Below are 14,287 nucleotides of genomic sequence, written 5' to 3'. Positions count from 1 at the left end.
CTCTCCGTAAAGGCATGCCCCGATAAATTTCGTTTTGCAAGTTAATAATGATAACTAGACGGCTAAGCTTGTTTTATCATGTATGTGCGGAAAATTTCAATGTGCGAGATTGTACAGAATGCACTTAGTATGTAAAATATATGAAATATACAAAGTAGGGTATTCCTTGGTCGAGTGAAGATCGGAAAATTTGTCTTCGTGCTTTGAAAGAAAAAGAAAGAAAAAAAAATATCAAAAAATAGAAAGATATAATTAACCCTTTTAATAATTTTAAGACACAAGACATAGGTACCATGGTTAAAAAAAAACAAAATTATTAATATGGGAAAGAATAATTAAGCGTTATAACAATAGTTAACTTTATACGGAAAATTTCGAAACATAATAGCACAGGTTCGTTGTATTATAATTTTTAGAACAGCACCGAGTTGTGTCGCGACGTCATATCGACAGAATGAATTGATTACGACATCGATGGCACTGTACCAAATCAGCTTCGTTAACGACAGTCTCGTGTTGGTGCATACAATATGGAGAGTCATGGTGACCGCTGAACTCGGAATTAACTATGCGAACCTTCGGCTACGTTCTTTCAGATTTTTTGTATCGAACCTCCGAAAAGATATTGTTTAACGCGGACATAAATCTATAATCAGATACTATCAATACTAAGTTGAAAGTAGTAATGTAAATAATTTATAGCGTTATTTAAATGTCTAGTATTCTTTTCATAAATATTTCTATATTGTCTGACGGCCATTAATAATAACCATTATCTTATAGACTTGTACAATTTGTAAATGATTAATTAGATTTATCCGACTTTCCGAAAATGTCCCGATACTTACGAACGCGGATGTATGTACAACGTTCGATCTTGATGGCAGCAGAGCTAATTGATTAGGAATAGCTTTCTAGTCCATACCATCAGCACGATGACACTGATTAGTGGGTTCCATGTTCTATTTCTGGAAATACACGAACCATCAAGATTACTCTAACTTCTTCGTTGATTTACGATCAATAGTCGGTTGTATGCTGTAAATTTAGAACAATGCCTTCGTCTATTATTATTTGAGTTCTGTAGTTCATTCTATTTTTTCGTGAAAACAAAATCAATTATGAAACAACTTAGTAATTTATCAATCTGACTTTTCAATTTTCCTTACGCCATTCTCCAATTTCTCTGATCTCGCCGAATATTCTCATTATTTATAGGAGATGGCCTAATTAACTAATCGAATTACTCCAAATTGGAATGTTTATCGTGGTACATCGTGGGACGTTTATCAAAAGAACTAGTTCCGAACGCGTATGCAGCGACTCCACATCGGAGATCGACGCGGACATTGATTTTCCACGTAAATGCACCTAAATGGGTAGAGATAGTTCGAGCGAATTTTAGTGCCGGATCATTTTCAGCCCCCCCCCCACATTCACTCTAGCTTATGCGTTACCACATCCACGAGCCGATCGATCGTGATTTCGATGGGACTGCATCAAATATGATTTGCTAGGAAGAGGACTCTCTGCATGGCTTATGCGATTTACGGAACCGTGTGAAAGCATTGATTGCCGGATTTCGCCAGCGAATCGCCAGCGGATGGGTAGCGTGTGGCTGGCAGAAATTGTAGAAGGTCACGAAGAGATAATGCAGCGGTGGGGCCGAGAACTCTCACCGCTGCTGGTAGTAATTGTATAAAGTGGGATTCGGAAATGCAACAGTCGAACATTGAATCTTTGATGTGCGAAAGGAAACTGAATAGAAGAAATTAGCGGCTAAAAGAAATCGACGATGCCTCCGAAAGTAGGATAAAAGCGTCAGCAAGTTCTCCTTTTCTTTTCGTGGCTTTAAAAGGGCCAATAGCAGCCAATGGTGGTTCTAGACGGTTTCTCAACGGGCTCGAATCTCCTAGAGAATGGAAATTGGCGGAGAAATTGTGGTTGGTGCTGAAATATTCACGAGTGTATCGAGGGTAACAGGGTTTCTCTTACAACGGCTGTAGGATTAAAGTAAATTAAAGTAGCGAAGTGGTAGGTTTTTAAATATCGATCGTAATCGAATATTTATTTAATGAAACGATAGTATATATTTTATGCGTAATAGACGATTCTACGCAATCGTCGATATATGGCACGCACGATACTGAACTACGCGTTAAATCACGAAGTTGTTTTGTTTTCCGATCTTCTGTTCGACTTAGAATATCGTCCTTTTTAGAGTCTGTGTACCAAGAATTTTCTATAATTTAGTTTTGGCACTCTTTTTATTTCATAACTTATAAATGCTTTTACAAGACCTAATGAAAGACAGCGGCGAAGATGCTGACGCAATACACGTATATCAAGCCGCGATGTCAGTTCGGAAAGCAATGCGTCTTCAGAACCGACCATGTTGCCGAAGAAAACATCCAGCCGGAGCCAAGACTGATGCAAGATTACGTGTACCGTCCGTACACTCATCGTCAAGTGCAACTGTCTAAACAGTATGCGGCCCACGAAGTAAGAGCCAATCAGAGTAATCAAACAAAACTACTTTAATCATAGTGCTCTCATATTTTAGGTTAGATCCTAACGGAACGTCAGTCGTAGCTAGTAGTATAGGGTAACTCGTTTGAAATCAATGCATCTGAAATTGATCATCGTTCCTTTATACATTTTTCTTTACATGCTAACACAGTGTATCTCGTGCTTCGTTTCAGGTACAAACGATGAGAAGGATAGAGATAAATACGGGAGTACATCATACGGAAGGTGGCTGGCCAAAGGAAGTCAATGCTCGAGATGCCGAAGTCGTCCAAAGGTTTCGTCGACGCGTGGAGAAGGATGATAATTGGGCAATAAACATGAGAAGTTTGCTTTCTGTAAGTTTCGAGGGAATTATATAAAATATTTGCATATATAGGATTTATTTATTTAGAAATATTAGAAATTAGGGTTTCCAATGATTTCTAACCTATATGATAAGATTATTGATAAATAGATCTATTTACAATGAATTTGTAGCGGCACTCGACAGCAAACGCTCCAACGGTTTCTGTCCCGTGGCTCGCTACACAAAGACCCTATCCTTCGGACAAGATGATTGCCAGATGTCGATACATTCCTTCAGAACATTTTCAGCCAACCTAAGGACCCGCTATAAATCTTAGGATTTATTTAGCTAAGGTCCTCCAAAGGAATAAATAGTCTTTGTCTCAACAGTCCCTATACCTATCACCCACTACGAGAAGATGCTGGAAGTCTGCTTTCCTCACGTGCGACGCTTTCTGCTAGCAACTTTCTCTCAAGGGTGGTTAGCATCCTTTCCCAACCAACGACTCAAAATTTAGCCAATTAACAGCGACGTCCATTTCCCTTACTTTCCGAACCAACGCCTTCCTCAACGAATCCGATGATCTCGTATCCTGAGACACATCCCATCATAGTTTTCCTATGCAGTATCATCGTGAGGCAAAAGAGTCGCGAGTCGCCTGTCCGAATTGATAGTTGGTAGTTGGTAGCTAGAGTGAATCCGAGTTCCTCGACCTCTCCGGCAATCATCGTCCGAACTCAAAGCGGATGTCGAATCGTATCTATCCGAGCTTGAACTTGATTCCGCGAACCGCGAACTGAATTTAACAACCGCGAGTTTACGTCAAGTGTACTCATTAGATATTATCGTTAATAAACATTTATTGTTAAACAAATTCGAGTGTTCCTTCAATCACTATCACGCCCTAATTACCTTAAATTAAACAGGAAACGATGGTTATTTAACGTGAACTAAATATAGTAATGTGTTATAACTAAGGACATCTAAATGGATAATTCACAACTTATGACAACTCGGCAACTCAACTCTCGACTCCTCACAACTCGACTCTTAGTTAACGACTGCACTCACAACTCGACTCTCAGTTAACGACTCCCTGTTCATTCATCTTTCTTCCTTAAGTATCTCTTTATCTTTTCTCATAGTCCCACCACGTACGTGTTCCGTAACCGTCCGCGGTTATAGCCACGTAGGCCTTTTTCCGTGTAACTATTCGACTGAAGGACTGAGGACACATTGATGGGCCGCTCGGCTCATTGAAGTTTCCAGACCCTTTTGGCCTGTCGGCACTTAGGCTTTCTCGCAACATTGTTTATGGTTCACCCGATATTTCTTAGGCAATCTGTCCATGATACCACACATACGTTAAAATAATGTCACTTTATGGGTATTTAGACAATGGAGGACTATGTACTTCAAAACAATGCCATCAATATCTATCAGAATTTCTTCGACGATTTGATCGTGACACCTATGATCAAGGACAACAATATCAGGTACATTTCACAATAAATGTTACGAAATATTTTGCTTCGATATATTTATGTACCTATTAAAAATCATATTAACATATTCGAAATTAAAGACGTGAGATATGTCTCCCGTGAACTGGTTTGAACGCATTAAATTCTAACAACGAGTTAAGTAAGTCAACAAAGCGATCGTTGATTTAACGCGTAATTCCATCAAATTCATTAACCATACGATTATCCGTTCAAAACCCCGACACAAATTTGCAAGCAAAAAGTGCAGCGGGCTATCGCTATCGATTTGGCAATGAAAATCCGCAGGCTCATAAAATTAACGATCGAACTGTGCTTTGTCGTGATAACATCGGTGTGGTGATATATGCTCGCTGTGTCCCAAAAATTCGTGATATCATTTCGTTCGTTTTTCCTTCTTTTCATTAAATATTTGAAATCTCTATGTAATACGCACATATCATACACACATAACGTACCGTAAGTGTAATATGTGAAAATATGGATGGATTTTTCTTTTACGAATGAACGTCATAATATAATAGTACTCTAATCGTTAATTAATACAATAATTAGTAAATTAACGAAATCTCGTATTTTTTCCTCCTTTTCAAATTCAGAGTAGTGAACTTGTACGAGGATCCGGAGACAAAGGTGAGACCAATCAAAGATATATCGTGGTCTCCGAACTACTCTGATCGATTGGCCGTTGCGTACGGGTTTCCGGAATCTGAGCAGCCTTCGGCCGACTTGAGTCCGTACTCCTACGTATGGAACCTCGGTACTTGGTTATTCCTTATGTAATTCGGTGACAAACCGTGTTCAGTCGACGTTATTTGCCAGAGCACTTCGATGAGAGGTGGTATTTCATCGATTCGATTTTGTGTATGTCCGTTCGTACATACAACCAAGTTTTAGATCATTTCGTTGAATTTGGACGTCTCGCAATTTTATTGTAAACATTTTGCTATCTCTTCTCGTTCATGAAATATTTTCGTATCATTAAGTAGCCGAGTGTTAATAGGGTATTTGAAGATGCCATCAGAAAAATTGTATTTTATTAGTTGTAGTACGTGTGCGTTTTATCCATATATTTTTTCTTTTTATTTCTTAATTTGTACTTTACAATATGTCCAGCTGGACATTTGGTAAATAATCCATATATGAGTGATTAATTCGGTTAATATGTACAACACACGCACAGACATTGAACCTTTTAAATTGTTTGTCGTACAATACATTACGATTCAGTTTCTATAAAAACGTATAATCTTCGTCTTATGCAGAGAATCCCAATAAAGCTCTCTACACGTTGAAACCACCTTTCCATCTAACGACAGTTAAATTCAATCCTCGCGATCCTGTGATGTTAATCAGTGGTCTAATATCTGGCCAAGTGTGTTACTGGGATATTCGAAGCAATGAAAAACCTATGGAAACGTCTCATCCTTACACCAGTCACAGGTATAATAGTTTGATTGAGAATTAATAACGTACACATGTATATATGTCAAACATCTTGTATACAGGATAAATATGGATTTCGCGTATCATCGCTATCTCGTAGTTTTATTTTTCGGAAAAAATGCATTTATGTCACTTTTCCAATTAAAGCTTCCTATATAGAATTTTCATAAAATGGAATGAAATCGAAATAAAGTCTTTAAAAAATTATACAAAATATCGTCGATATTCCACAAAATCGGGAACCAGACTAACCGCAGTTTTCTTCCTACAACGTAACGGTGCAGCGTCATCGAATTTCTGTATTTCTCCAAAGTAAAATTACGATTCTTTCTTCTCGTCTGCCGTTCATTCTTAGATATCCAGTGACTCAGACTCTTTGGATCCCTTCCAAGGTTAACACCGACTTCTTCTCTTGTTCTACCGATGGCACAATTTTGTGGTGGGATGCCAGATTTATGAAAAAGCCAACAGAAACTTTAGTGATGGACCTCGAACAGCCACAAAGAGCAGACATTTACAAAGCGGTCGGTATCACTGCTCTTCAGTTTGAACAGACGATGAGCAGTAAATTCCTAGCTGGTACCGAGAACGGTATGGTTGTGAATGTAAATAGGAGAACCAGCAATCTCGTGGAAAAATTGGCGATTAGATTCCAATGTTACACGGGACCGGTTATCGCGATCGACCGAAATCCGATTTATACGAAGAATTTCTTAACCATTGGTAACTGGTCGGCCAATATATGGGCAGACGACACGAAGGAAGGAAATTTGCTCTGTACTAGGTACGACCGTAGACAGTAATGTTGTACCAATTGATATTTTGTACGTTTCTTCGAGATAGAAATTTTTTGTATTTTTACGTGTATAGTGACAAATACATCGATCTAAGCGGTGGTTGCTGGAGTAAAGCCAGATGCTCCGTATTCTTCACTATAAATAAAGAAGGCTTACTGGAAGCGTATGATATATTGGCAGGCATCAAGACACCATTGACTAACATTCACGTGTGTAACGATAGCCTGACAGCGATTAGCTCCCACGAAGAGGATGCATTTCTTGCTGTCGGAAGTAGTAACGGTAATGTATACCTACTGGAGTGTACGGAAGACCTTGCAACGTTCACGAAAGAAGACAAAGCCGCTTTGAGTAGCGTAAGATTCTAGTTATACTGTCAGTTTACTTAAAGACTCTGTTACGCTTTCTTCTCGTTACCTTGCTTCACGTTTGATAATGGTCATTGAAATCAGTGAGCTGAATTTCATTAAACGGTAATTAAACGGTATTCTTCCTACCGAATCTCATTGTCTCACACTTCATGAAATTTTAGTTTAGTTCGCTCTTGCTCCTCAAAATTTTACAATGAGTTTAGCGAGGAAAGGCGGAAATTCCAAGGGCGGCCATCTCGTCGAGTAGACGAATTCGAAAATATCGGTAACGTGGTTTTGTCCTTATTGTAGTATCTGGAAAGGTGTAGTCGATACGAAAAGGCGATTGACAGTCGTTTGAAAGAAATACGTCTGGGTCATCGTGTCTCCAAAGGTGTCAGTATACAAGAGTCAAAGATGAAAAGCAAGAAGAAGGAGAAGGATAGAAAGAAAGAAAAGACCTCCATGGAGAAAGAGAGACTGGAAGACCGGAAGAAATCGAAAGCCTCGAAACCGAAAGGAAAGTCTAACGTTAGGATGACCTATCCTGAACACAACAAAGTGCAGATGGAATATTTCGATAAAATAAAACAGGTAAATTAGCATGCCGCGTCGTATATTCTAGATTCTATGTATTTTTCTTTTATCACAAACATTTTCAAATTACACGATGAGCAAACGATCAAAAATTTATCAAGTATCGACAAAAGTAAGTTGATCTGTTTTTTTAAAAAAGATATCTGCGCGATACATGGAACTCGACGAAGCTGACGTGCAAGCAGCGCAGGAAATATTAAAGGAAAGAATAGTAACGAAATACATGGAAATGGAGGTAGAATCCGAGAAAGAAGACGTGAAGAAACAACGATCGATCAAAAGGTTCAAAAGTAGAATAAGGACTGCAAGAAGCATACCGAAGATCGGAGAAAAGGAAGAAGAAAAAGATATTGTGGACGTCGATCCAGATTCGATAAGGATAAAGGATAAAAAGCAACGAATGAAGAAGATCCTGAGAAATAGTTGTGCGAAGCAAGTGTGCAAGCCGGAAATTTGTTGCGCAGATATGGAAGGTAAGACCGTTCTAATCAGAAGTATGAAAAATTGCTTACACGAAATGCGATTTCTCTAAAATCATACGTTCGTTCCTTTTTTTCTGCTTTTCCTATATCGCAACATTATTCAACACGTATCTGGAAATGACCTGGATCGCGATAAACAGGGGTTAACTTGTCGTGTAATTTGTAAAATCGGAATATATCAAGGGGAGGAAATGTTTTACCAAGTCGGAGAAGAGCTCTGGAGTATAAATTCCGAATGTCAATAACAAGATCCAAATTGTTCTTTGTCTTGGAGAATGGTCATGTTTAGTTATTCTTGGTCGATGTATTTGCGCGTTAGGTTAATTGGAAGTTAGGTTCGAGCATGGACTAATTAACGATAAAAGCATCTGTCGTCGCTTTAAAGGAAAATTAACTAAAAAAGGACACGTACTTGGCAATAGTAGTCAGCTGTTTCTTCGATTAATTTTAATTTCTGGGAATAATCTTTCGGTAGCTGTTTCGCAATGAGTCAGGAAGCGTAACTGGCGCGCACGAAGGGGTCACTGAAGAGCCAAGAAGAATTCCTACAATTGCCTGGAAGCTACCTGCTCAATAATTTCCAGAGAATTTCATTTCATAGCTCGGCTTTCGGCGTAGTAGCGAAATTTTACAAAAGTTTCTTGAGTTGTCGCTACGACTGTAAGTCACTTGTAAATTCTACAATCGCGGTACGAGGTGAACTGCAAACAAGGTGTACGCTCTGTCGCGGCCGTATTACGGTACACTCCTAGCGAATTAATTCCGTCCCGCGTTTCCGGTATTTCGCCACTCCCAAGTCTCCTCTTCTCGTCGAGTTTCTCCGTTAGTTACAATTAACTCGGAATAACGCGTCGGAAGCCACTTAAACGATCTGGAAGTTAATAAAAGTAACGGGGTGGAGACTCGTTGGTCTCCCAGGCGGTACTACGCCGTTGCTGCCGTTGCTGTGGCTCATAGAGTTAAACTCGGTGGTTCCGTTGTGTGTGGTACTTCGATTGGAAGTAACTACGCGAATGGTCGAAGAAAAATGAACTACTCAGGCTATTTGAGGCTTCTGGGTGTAAATTGTAAGCTTCTAAAAACGTTACAGGTGTTTGAACGTGTTTTAGTTTTGTCAAAACCGACTGATTCATTGATATCGGCGCGAGATTTTTACTTGCAAAGGCTCTCTCGCATGATTTGACCGATAATATCAATAAAACTTTCAGAGTGAATTTTACAGAGTACGAATCGTATTAAATATAAATTTTTTATACGTGACATTCGATTAATTCCATGTAGCCTTGTTCGAACGCTCAATTCCTTAATCGTTTCGATTGCTACGTTTCCCACATTCGTTGAAATCTTTAAATTCACGAGATTTACCGCGGTTTAGCAGAAGTACACTATGCATCGTCTATGTCTTTTTTCTCTGCATTTTTTGTCGATGATAGAAAAATAGCGCGACGTCGATAAATCTTGTTTCGCAAGCGCGAGGAGCTTAGCACATAGAGGGAAATATTGTCTTATCGCGTGATGGCGAATGCACTAAGCGTAGAGAAATATTCACAACCGCTGGTGTTCCAATTAATGGCAGCGTTGGTTCTCGCACGTGCGGGATTTATTTCCATATTGACTATGTACGACGACCGTGAAAGCAATTTTGGCATTTTTCCTCTCCTTTTTGCCATGTAAAATCTTAAGCGTTTGATCCAGTGTTTGATACGTTGATTCTTCTTTTCGTTTCTGCTATGTATGTAAATTGAGATATTTCATATTACAATGATCTCACGGCCTGAAGAATACTGTATGGGACAACGGATTTTCTTATTTCTGTTACGTCAATCAGGAATCAATTTGAGGCTATAAAAATGAAATAATATTGCGTGGTCTTCAGAATTACGCAGAACGATTGGGTCTATGCGACACTAAGCTATGCGACTATAAATTGGTAGTATTAATTACAGTCCGGATGAAGGATCGCGTGCGCGGAATAGTTTGTTCTGGGTCGAAGGAATCTTAATTAGCGTCAACGTACAGTACGTCAATATACATCAATGTACAGTAGGTACAAAAACAAAGCGGCACAAAGATACCGATCTCAACGGGAATTTGTAATTTAGATTCGTTTAAGATAATCGAGAAATTAGGTTTATGCGAGTATTTGGAGCATTACTTGTTGCGGGTTACACATTGCGTGCTAATCTTCCTAGTTAATGATTAATTATTGAAAGAATGAATTTGTCATTGCAGAGAAAAGAAGATCAAAAAGAAGGAAGAAAACGGTCGAAGTGGTAGAAGAATCTCCCGAAAAAAGCAGATCGTTCATCATAGATAATAAGTGGTTCAGACGATTAACTGATTATATCGTTCAAATTCCTCAACCTTCGCGCGCGTTCAAGAGAAAAATCTTGGCGCTGAAGAATACTCCGCCGAACGTACTTCGAAAAGAACTGGTTGAAGCCAAGAAGGAAATACGTGCTTGGCAGGAAACTGCAATCGCAAGAAAGCTCGCCTCTTGGGCCGTCGAGAGGAAACTCGAGAAGGAGCCCAAGAAACTGCCCGAAATCAAGCTGGAAACGATGGAAGAGCGACAGGAGGAAGCTGAGGAACATTTGATCAAAACGGACGAGTCGGTCGTGGAATTCGAAAAAAAAAATGACACGAAAATTCATCCAAAAAAGAGCTTGCGTAAATTCAAAAAGTTGAAATTGACGGAAGAGGAGATCGAAATAGAAAAAAAGGAGAAACAGATGGAACTGTGGAACTTGCTGAAACAAAAAGTTCAGGAGTACGACGAACAGCACAGCAGGAAGGTGTTTTATCCTCGAATATCCACTGCGTTCGTGAGAATGTATTCCGAAGAGACGCTTGACGAGGAGTCCGGGAACAGAAAATATTAATCGTTTAAAAATTTCCTTTCACGTCATAGAAGCATCTTGAAAACCAAGAAGAACCGGAAAAAGATTTCTCCTCCGAAGAGGAGCTTTGCCCGGAAATCCAGGAGCTAACTGTTTAATTCATCTGTACATCGACAAACGGTATTGTGTCGTTAGAATTCAAAGTGACATCTTTGTGGAAAAGGATCAGCCCGAAGCATTTGTCGCTCGTGTTCGAGATATTCCCAGCAGGTTCGGAAAGCAGACAGGAAGGACAAACAATCTCGTCGAAAAGTTTTATCATGGAAGAAATCCAAGCTGGCTCGATCGAAGAACTTTCCTTCTTTCTTTCAACGGAAGTTGTTTCGACGTTATTACGCATTCGTTGAACGAAACCATAGAGCAAACGATGCGTTCAACGTTTCCAACAGAAACTTTTTTTACGCTCGCGTAGACCTGTTCCCGTCGAGATTCATTGGTTATTCTTTTCGGTAACTGCATCAAATTCTGCTTAGAAACAGGTGGCTTCGCGCACACGTTTCACGCAGAAGTTACAGGAACGAGCGAGCAGCGAGAAAAAGGGATAAGGCAAAATGGAAGTTCGATAGAGTTTGTCGTTTTTCTCGTCACTCAGGATCTTCAAGGGCCACACAGTCAGTTTTCCATTTATTGCCTGAGTTTAAGAGAATGTTCTTACAAAGTTAAGCGAACACGACGGGCTGGAAAACACGGAAGATAATCCATCTGGAATTTCAACGGATGAATTGACGGACTTATGATGCACAGTTCGAAGAAAGTTTTCAGAATTCTCGTCTCTTTACAAAGGCGATTCTCCTTGTTCGTTCGTTCGCTCGTTGTCCTCTTAGAACTTGGAATTTCTCAAGAATGCACGGGATATAAGGATTTATTAATAACCGACAGATCGAACGAATAAAAACTCGGTTAGACGGCGGTACTATGGAAATCAGGTACAGTCTCCAACTTCTTGCATCTATTTCTTTGAGAAAAAGTATAACGTTTTCTAGGAAGTATACTTTGTTTCGCGAGAAACTTGTTTCCTTGCAAATTTGTTACTTCCGTAAGCGCTACATGTTGCTGGTTAAATATCGTATCATGGAAAAGTATCTTTTTTATTCGAAGGCACGATCAAATCGAAAGAATCGGGTTTCACGAGAAATATTCGAAAGCAGACGCATCACGCGAGAAAAAGCTATGAAGAGCAAATTTGATTTCGGTTAGGTAGAGGAAGATTAAATTAGAGGGAGAATGCACGGAAAGAGTGATGGTCGAGAGGAGATTTTGGAAGAGAGTCGCGCGTATTTCGACCAGTCATCGAAGTGATAATCTTCTGATTAATTATGCATGTCCAGGCTGACGGTAACGCATCGATATAAAGTGGCCACGTAATTTGCGGCTTCCGGTTGAAAGCCTAAGTGCCTGGTAGTCTGGATATTCTCGAATCGTCTGTCACAGAGAATTGGGACGCTTCGTATTTATTATCGATTAATAATTTTTTCTCCTCAGAGACTCGAGGACTGCGTACTTGAAAAACGAATACAAGAGACTTCCGTGTTTTTTTTTTGATAAATCGGTTACGAATTTGGAACTTTCATTCGGCGATCGAAAGATCGAATGGTTTTTTATAATCAATATATGTACGTATCGATCATTGGAACCGAAATTTATTTCGTTTTTATCGCTTGCGCTTTACTAATACTTTACTAGCGCTTTAATAATAGCGCGCTTTTTGATAATATAATATAAGGAATTTATTTTACGAAATTTTATGACATTTAATTATGAATTATTTAGAACAGTAAAAAGTAAGAAAAAGGAATGTAATTAATTTTTCGTATGTTTGTGAAAACGTATTTTTTAAACTGAGATATTTTACATTTGAAAGAAACGAAGAATAACTAATAAACATTGATAAGTAAAAAGATGTCCTTTTGTTGTTACAACGATCGAATCTATCTTTTTTTCAGCAAGTGTAATTTCTTAACAACTATCTTTCGGCAATTTCACTTTCCGAAATTTTAATTCCGACTGTAGCGTATCCGCGAATAGTCAATGTTTAATAGCAGCATCCTCCTGAACGCGCACATTAATCTAAAAAGTTAGTTCAAAGCCTGTGATTCGATCTGAATTAACCTTTGAACTAGTGAACACGGGAATTACCAGGCTGATACAATACTTCCAATCGACGGAATGTTGCAGCCATAAAGCTGCTTCGATGGTCACGGCGGTACCGCGCTGTGTAAACAAGCACGATGGGAATTCTGGGGAAAACCAAAACTCGGATACGGATTCCGATCTCTCCGTTCGGATTCCGATTTCGCTGGCTTATCCAGCCGAGTCGAGAAAAAAAGATCCGGCCGAAACAATCAAAATCCTTTTTCTCGCTTCACGGTACGCTTGATTGACGACCAGAGGAAATCGACAAACCGGATGTACATACGTATGTGTGCATTAGCTGATGAGAGCAACGGTTTATCAGGCTTTCGCGTGCAGGGATCGTGAAGCGCCGGCGACAGAGAGAATGAGAAGGAGAGAAAGAAGTCGATCGAAAAAGGACAAACGTTAGAACGCAGAGGCCAAACAATGTTAAGAATTCCTCGGGTCAACACGAAATATTCGCGGTAACAGTCACGGCAGAGAACTTGTAACAGCGGTAGCGGAGATTCGTTTTGTGACAGCGAAAATCACCTACAACGCGCATGCGAGCAAATAAAATGAAGTAAATGACATATGTTGATAAATAACAATTGCAAGTGAGGGAAAATGTGCAAGTGGTGTTGTAAAACAAAAAGATATTTTGATATTTTGTATGGCTGTGCATAATTCGGATTTAGCTTCGATGTTATGAGCATGGCGAGCCATCGGATTTTCCAGATGGAAATTTCAGAATCGTCGCTTGTCAAACTCCAAACTAGCACGTACATATGCTAGGATAATGTTCCGTGTCGATCTGTTCGAGCGGTGTGGATCTGCGTTCCTACGGAACTCATTTACCATTGGTACTCGTCATACCGGCTTTACAGTACATCGGATTCCTGATGTTCTGCAATAGCGTTTCTACTTGGCAGTATTCTCATAATTATTCGATTTTATCGTGAACCAGCCGGAACGCTAATCGGCGCTTTAATTAATAGCGACAGTGCACAGGAACAATCAAAATGGTTGGTCCAAAATGAAAATATAACTATACTAATTGATTCTTAAATAGGATTTAAGACAAAGAAACAGTCATTGAACTCGAAGAAAAAATGTAAAAACCTGAAAAATAACTTTTTATACGTCCTCTAAACTGTAGAGCCTTTTATACATTACGTAGGATTTTAATACAAATTCAGACGTTGGTGAAGAAAGTTCATGTGCAAAGTTTCACGAATAATTTCAACTCTTAGAATCTTAGCTTTTTGCTGTCTTCATCTAGCCAT

At 39.3% G+C, this 14,287-nt stretch overlaps 1 protein-coding gene across 4 annotated transcripts in view; it reads right to left on the bottom strand.

The window, feature by feature from the left end:
* Positions 1-14,287, bottom strand: part of LOC126872810 (furin-like protease 1) — a 230,889-nt gene that overhangs the window by 41,267 nt on the left and 175,335 nt on the right. The window lies entirely within an intron of this gene.

This window comes from Bombus huntii, chromosome 14 (assembly GCF_024542735.1).
Source record: "Bombus huntii isolate Logan2020A chromosome 14, iyBomHunt1.1, whole genome shotgun sequence".
NCBI lineage: Eukaryota > Metazoa > Arthropoda > Insecta > Hymenoptera > Apidae > Bombus > Bombus huntii.
The sequence above is the reverse complement of the archived record's forward strand: the minus strand, read 5'-3'. Positions and strand labels throughout refer to the sequence as shown.